Genomic DNA, 7,213 nt, shown 5'->3' on the forward strand with positions numbered 1-7,213 from the left:
ACAAACTAGGGTTTGATTGACTTACTCAAGAATGAACTTAGAATCGCCGGAATAACGATTCAGAAGTGACGGTTTAGGGATGCAGAGTAACAAGGAAGAATCTCAAGATGATTCACCAACTTCTCTCTCACTTTCTCTCTATTTTCCTCTCTCTCTCTTAGCTAGGGTTTAGGAAATTCGTATGGAATAGAGAGTGAGGGTTTTAAGGTCTTTATATAGGCCTAACATTGATGAAAATAGCCCCAGGGCCAAGGTATACTTAGGTTATAACCAAATCAGGTCTCTTTCGATCTAACGGAATGCTTCCGGTGGTCCTTTTTCTATGTGCGGTCAGACTTAAGCTCACTGACCATGGATCTAGGTCAGGCTGAGTTTTTGTACCGATCGAATTTACAGATCAGTCGTGGCAGACCAATCTGAATTCAACGATCACTGAAACTCGATCAGGTCCACTGGCACTAGGACATGCCTAGGCCATCTTCCCTAATCCGAGGGTGAAATTGGGTCAGAATCCAACAGTCAGAAAGCTTAGAATCGGCGTGCAAGCGACACGACTCAGATTTCATAATTTCATATTTAATTTCTCAGCTTTCTCACACTCTTCACTCCGGACTCAAGCAAATCGACCCAGGATATCATCTGGACTTGATTTCTGAGGTGATGGTCAAGCCCAATAAGGTGACCATAATTGTCTAAGATCATCGCTGTCAGACTTTCAACACGCGGTCCAGGTCCGATACAAAGATTCCAAGTACTCCCGAGAGCAATTGGATTTAGCGTTGAATCCCAGATTTCAGGGTAACATGGCGCTAACGATTCTACAGGTTTTGAGTCCTGCAGATCAAATTCAAAGTGATTGATGCTAATTTCACAAGTAATCGAGTTTAGCCCTAATTAACCCACATTAAACTGCTAAGAAAATTTGAGGTAGTACTCGGGTCTTTGCACGAAATTTTTTGGGTCATTACAGATGGGATGAAGCACACCTTGAATGATGTCAGGCACATTCTTGATATAAAGAAGAGTTTGATTTCTCTCACTGCACTCGAGGCTATAGGGTGCAAGTTAATTGGTCTTAATGGTGTACTTAAAATTTCAAAAGGGGCACTTGTGGTTTTGAGAGTGCAAAGGCATAAAAACCTTTACAGGTTGATTGGGAGCACTTCAGTAGGTAGAGCGGCAGTGGCTGTTGCAGATTCCATGTCTGTATGTATGTGGCATGCTTGTTTGGGCCACATAAGCAAGCGAGGCATGAAGGTATTATCTAATTGTTGTTTGATTCCAACTTTTAAGAATTCTGATTTAGATATATGCGAGCATGGTATATATGGTAAACAATCTAGATTATCTTTTAAATCTGAAAAATATATATGTAAGGGAGTGCTTGATTATGTGCACTCTGACGTATGGGGGCTATCGTTACAGGTTTTCGTTGGAGGGTCATCATGGTTTGTTTAATTCATTGATGACTACTCCTGGAAAGTTTGGGTTTACTTCATGAAACATAAATCTGAAGTTTTCACCATATTAAAAAAATGGAAGGCAATGGTGGAAAAATAGTCAGGGAAAAAAATAAAGGTTTTAAGGACTAACAATGGTGGAGAATTTACTTCCACTGAGTTTAATGAATATTGTAAGGATGAAGGGATCGTTAGGCACAATACAGTATGCCACACACCCGAACAAAATAGTGTGACCGAGCTGATGAATTGGACTCTCTTGAAAAGGGCTTGATGTATGTTAACTAATGCTGCATTTAGCAAGGACCTATGGACAGAGGTTGTTAACATGGCTTATTATTTGGTGAATCGATCTCCTTTTATGGTAATTGAATGTAAAATTGCAGAGGAAGTATAGAGTGGTCATTAGATGGACTACTCAGATTTGTGCATATTTGGTTGTGAGGCTTACTCTCATGTGTCGTCAGTTGAGAGAGATAAACTTGACCATAGAGCTAAAAAGTACATCTTTGTTAACTATAGTGTTGGTGTAAAAGGTTACAAGTTATTCGACAAGGTCACACGCAAGGTCATCATTATCCGTTACGTCAGATTCGATGAAAGCTCCCTATTCCACAAGAATGATCAAGAGGATCAAGAAAAACCAGAAAAGTTGATCGTAGATATCTAGATTGACATAGTTGATACTCAGGCAAAGACAGATGAGCAGACAGAGGTACAGGAGGAGGTGGAGGAGTCACATATGAGAAGAAACCCACTACGTGATCGTAGGTTACCGACAAGATACAGGGATGAATCTAATATTGTATATACCCTCATTATAAATGTGGGAGACCCATCTACTATTTAATCGGCTCTTGATGAGCCTGATGTAGAAAAGTAGAAGGCGACTATGGATGATGAGAATGACTCGTTGTATAAAAATTACACATGGGAGCGGGTTGTAACACCCCAAACTTTTCAATACCTGAGTATTGAAAGTCCTCGGGTGTTACCATGAAGTTTAACTTGATACGTACATGTGTACGACACCAACCTAGCTATCTTAACCTTACATCCATTCCCTGACACGAATCTATCCATTGGGAATGATCTCCATTTATAGATCAAGCTATCTGACCATTGAATTTCAAAATAAGGTCATTCGTCACGTGATTTGACGTAAGAACTTTTCCTTAAACGGAATAATGAAGAAACTCCCTATCTATAATGATTTAGATATATGTTCTTTTGTAAGAATTGCTTAGAAACATACTTATAACCATGTGGGGCCATTAAATTTCCCAAAACTCATAGATCAATAATAATTATGAAAACGCCATTGACCTATACCCCTGATCACTCCAAAAACCCACTCTGTGATCACCCATTCATAAAACTGACCATACATCCACTCATATGCATGGTTAGAGTGCTAACCATAAAACTTCCTTATTTTTAACAAGTCACCTGACCATCCATCAGGTTCGGATCTGCCAAATGGGCCATTCAAATATCAGGATGAATCGGTCATTATGAAGATCTTCAGGTTTAAGTCCAAACTACCTGGTAACTTGTCAATCAGAGGAGTAAAAATATTATTTTAAAATTTTGAAGTATATTAGCCATTAAAAGAACATCTTATTCATCCTCGAGAGATCGGGACCCAAACTGGATCACAGGAAAGAGCACGAAAAATGATGCATGTTTGCCAAATTTCAAGACATTCGAACGGCACATTTTGACCTAACGGGCGTCGGATGCCGGTTGAGAAATGGATGGTGAATTCGTAAATAGTAAATGCCACTACATGCCATCATTGATGCTTGATCGGATAGTATGGCCCACCCGATCAACAGATCTGCCCCATTTTTGGACCTTAATCCTAGCAGGGCATATTAAACATAATGAACAGAGCAGATCATACAACTACAAGTAGTAAAGTGGAGTTCACACAAAATAACTTAATGCATTCAAATTTTCACAGCAAGCTACGTGCATGGAGTTTAACGGTGACTGTTGATTACTATTGGACACACTGTACAACTTACTTGGCTAACCAAATCGTCTCATATTTGACCTCATGTCCTAACATAGCGATACAAAAGTGGTGAATGGCATGGGTTCTCTGAAAGATTATCACAGGTGGACCCCACCTTTTTGAGTAACAACATGGTTTCATGTTAGTTTTAACGGTGGGTTTCACCCACATGCTTTTGCAACGGATGGCCCACCTAGTACTTGGATATGTTTCATATTTTGGCCCCTTGGCTCTTGCCAACCGTTGACACTCAATCCTGGGATGATCTAACCATTAGATTGTCAGAAACCCACCGTTGGGAGTAAAAGTTTAGGTGTATGGCCCACTTACAAGTTAGGTCGGACCCATTCTCGAGATCATAGCCTTATATAAGTAAATGAACCTAGTGAATGGAGTGAATCTCATCTAAACATCTCTGTGGGCCCCCAAAAATAAACGAAGGGAATCTATCCCTGATAGTCCGTTCTATCATGGAAGACGAACAGACCACTTAAGTTATGGGGAGAGTCGTGTCGGTTGGAATTTCCAACGTGCAGACGCCAGCTCTCTCTCTCTCTCTAGCCAAGAATAGCTAAACAGGGAGAACTTACAAGCCGCATTTATCCGTTTTGAGAAAAACAGAGGCAGCCACCGACTGCCATTGCCTAGGGATTTACAGAGTCCATCTTAGCCGCTGGACCATTCCTCTCCCTGCCTATAAATGGGGAGGTTCAACCCTCCCAGACTCCACACAGAAGAGAAGTGAGAAAGGAAGGAAGCAAGGAGAAAACAGAGAGAGAGAGAGAAGACAAAGAAGGAAGGTGAGCTTGGCTCGCACTGTCCCCACTTAGTCCATGAGAACGGACCGAGTTGAGTCAGTGTAAGTCTACAACCACACCACTCTTTTGGAAAGAGAGATAAAAGAAAGAAGGAGTAGGAGCGGTGGGCGTTTACACGCCGGCCCAAGATCGGGTTGGACCCAACCATTTAAGGTAAAACCTTTCCCTCCATTTTTTTTAGAACTCTAGAATAAAAACCCAAACTAAGACCCCACCACATCTCAACCACACGCGTTCATAGCTTAATGACAACCGTCAACAGGGACTGCATAGGTAAACTCTGTTTTGAAATGGGAAATAGCCTGCGTTCAGGTGCTGTTTTAAGGTTGAACGTGGCCTGAGTTTTAGGCCCTGCTTGGGGCCGAACCATGGCATCTATATGGTCCTGGCTTGAGGCTGAAACATAGTCCAGAAATGGCATGCAAACGAGCTCCGTTTGAGCTGCAACACGCCCCAAAATCTGGCTAAAAATAGCCTAAAAAATAGTTAGGAAATAAGCTCTGTTCAGGCCGTTCTTTGGCTGAGAAAATGGCAGCCGACGAGCTACTCTGACTATAGGCTTCACCAAAATGTAGGTGGGCTGGATGGGGGCCTCACCAAAATACAGGTGGGCTGACCGTGAGCCTCACCAAGATGCTTGTACCCTGACCGTCCATCCTACTAGCCCTGGTCCACCATGACTTAAATATTTTATCCTGGCCGTCCATCAATGGACATCTAGTGCTGGACGGTTGGTACTTATATGTATCTACATATATGCATATATAAAAATAATAAAATAAAAACATATAAGGTGGTATATATATATACACATATTAAACATATATGCATATATAAAAATAATACAATAAAAACATATAAGGTGGTATATATATACATATAGTACTGTATATGTGGGTGGTGGGCCCCACCTGGGACCCACCTAAGAAGTGATTGCTGGTGCATATGTACACCAGCTATATAACTGTTGTATTGACGTTACCAAGTTACGTGGGTCTGACTGTGGCATGTGTTATTCAACACTGCCCATCGATTTTGCTAAAGTGGGACCCCACCTAGATGTATGTTATGTCTCCACCGTCCATCCCATTTCCCGCCTCATTTTAGGCGTTGACCCAAAAAATGAAGCCAGCCCAACTCTCTGGTAGGCCACACCAGCAGAAAGACTAATTTAATAGTGGTAAATCATTAGGGCCACCGTGATATTTCGGTGCGTCAAGACGTATCAATATTGGACTCATTGGACCTGTCCTAAGCTTGGAACCCTACCGATAGAGTTGATCCTCCTAAGGTGGGCCCTACCTATCAAAAACCATCAAATAAACAAATAAATACTAAACATCCACGTTATAGGTGTAAACGTCCAGAGGACGCTGCCTCGTTGTGCTTAAAATTTTGGCTAGGACCATGGCCCCACCACAGGCCCTACCATGTGGTGTGTTGAACATCAACACTGTCCATCTGATGGGTTCCCTTTATATATGGGGTGCCCCCAAAAATCATCCATACATAGAGCTCGGGTGGCCCACACCATCTATAATCTTGTGAAGACAAGTTAAACCATATAAAAGCACTTGCTGGGGTCCAGCTGAGATTTGGATGCACCTGAAACTTGGTTTGACCCCTTAAACTAGCGGGACACACTTAATGGATGGGTTGGATTTGTGAACCACAACTTGGTGAGCCAAACAAATGATTCTAAATACTATAATTGCTGATTATAGTATATATTATCATGATTGAATCCACTATTGATACTTAATAGCTATTGTTATTATCATTAGTATTACGATAATAATTACGGTTATTAAACACAACTAACTATTAGCCGATTATTCATGCTAATAGTAGTGCTTACAAACAAAACTATCATTATTACATATTAGTAATTTAATTATCATTCTTTGGTACAATCATTAATAGTAGATCATACCATTACTAGCATTATAATGATTATTATTAATAAATTGGCTAACGTTAATTATAACACTAATGTTAACAATTACTCTTCAATTATTAAAATTATCATATGCCAACTACAATCTAAATCCTAAAAACCTATCGTAGACCTAAATTCTAGGTCGAAAACCTAGTTCAACATTAAAACCCTAAAACTAAGGTAATCCAAACCCTAGGTTAAGACCTTGACCTAGAATAGCGTGTAAAGCATGAATCTAACCGTATAACTTTATAATTCATGATAGGGTTTGACTCTAAGGAAAACATGCATTCTCTAGCAACACGAGTAGGCAGTTCAAAATATAAGGTGATGATTCTTCCCCTTGAACTTCCCATCTTCTCATTAGCTTAAGTTATAGTTTTTATTTAAATTCATAATTGATATCTCCCTTTATAATCACATGTGTTAGCTAGCGGAAATTGAATTGTTGTATTACATGCTTTATGATTATCCTGTATAATTGCTCATGCTTGTGGATTCCTTTTTATGGATTGCTTATGGAACTTAAATTGGTATATTAGTGGGAAATTCCCACATATGAATGTACACCCATAATTGGGATGTAACTTGACTAGTTGTGATCGTAATGGACCTTCGACTTCGTGGTTATTGAGTGGTAGTCTAAATAGATCATTGATGTGGGCCTACCATCCAAGGTTGTTGTGTCCAATGGTTTTTAAGGATGGTCTTTTATCGCATGATTTTGATATTCGCACTCTGTGGTTCGTTTTGATACTCGCCCTGCGTAGTTTTGTTTTGATATTTTCCCTATATGGGCTTGATGTTTTATACTGTGTAACCATGCGATGGTAAGCCCCATATGTTGTAATATGATTGACCACTAATCGATGGTGTTCCATTAAACATCCTAAGGTGGTAGTCTCATGGGCCGGGGATGGTGGTAATGGGACACTATCACTACAAGAAAAGGGGGTTTTAGCCTCAGTTCAAAACT

Source organism: Magnolia sinica, chromosome 5, assembly GCF_029962835.1.
Source record: "Magnolia sinica isolate HGM2019 chromosome 5, MsV1, whole genome shotgun sequence".
Classification (NCBI taxonomy): Eukaryota; Viridiplantae; Streptophyta; class Magnoliopsida; order Magnoliales; family Magnoliaceae; genus Magnolia; species Magnolia sinica.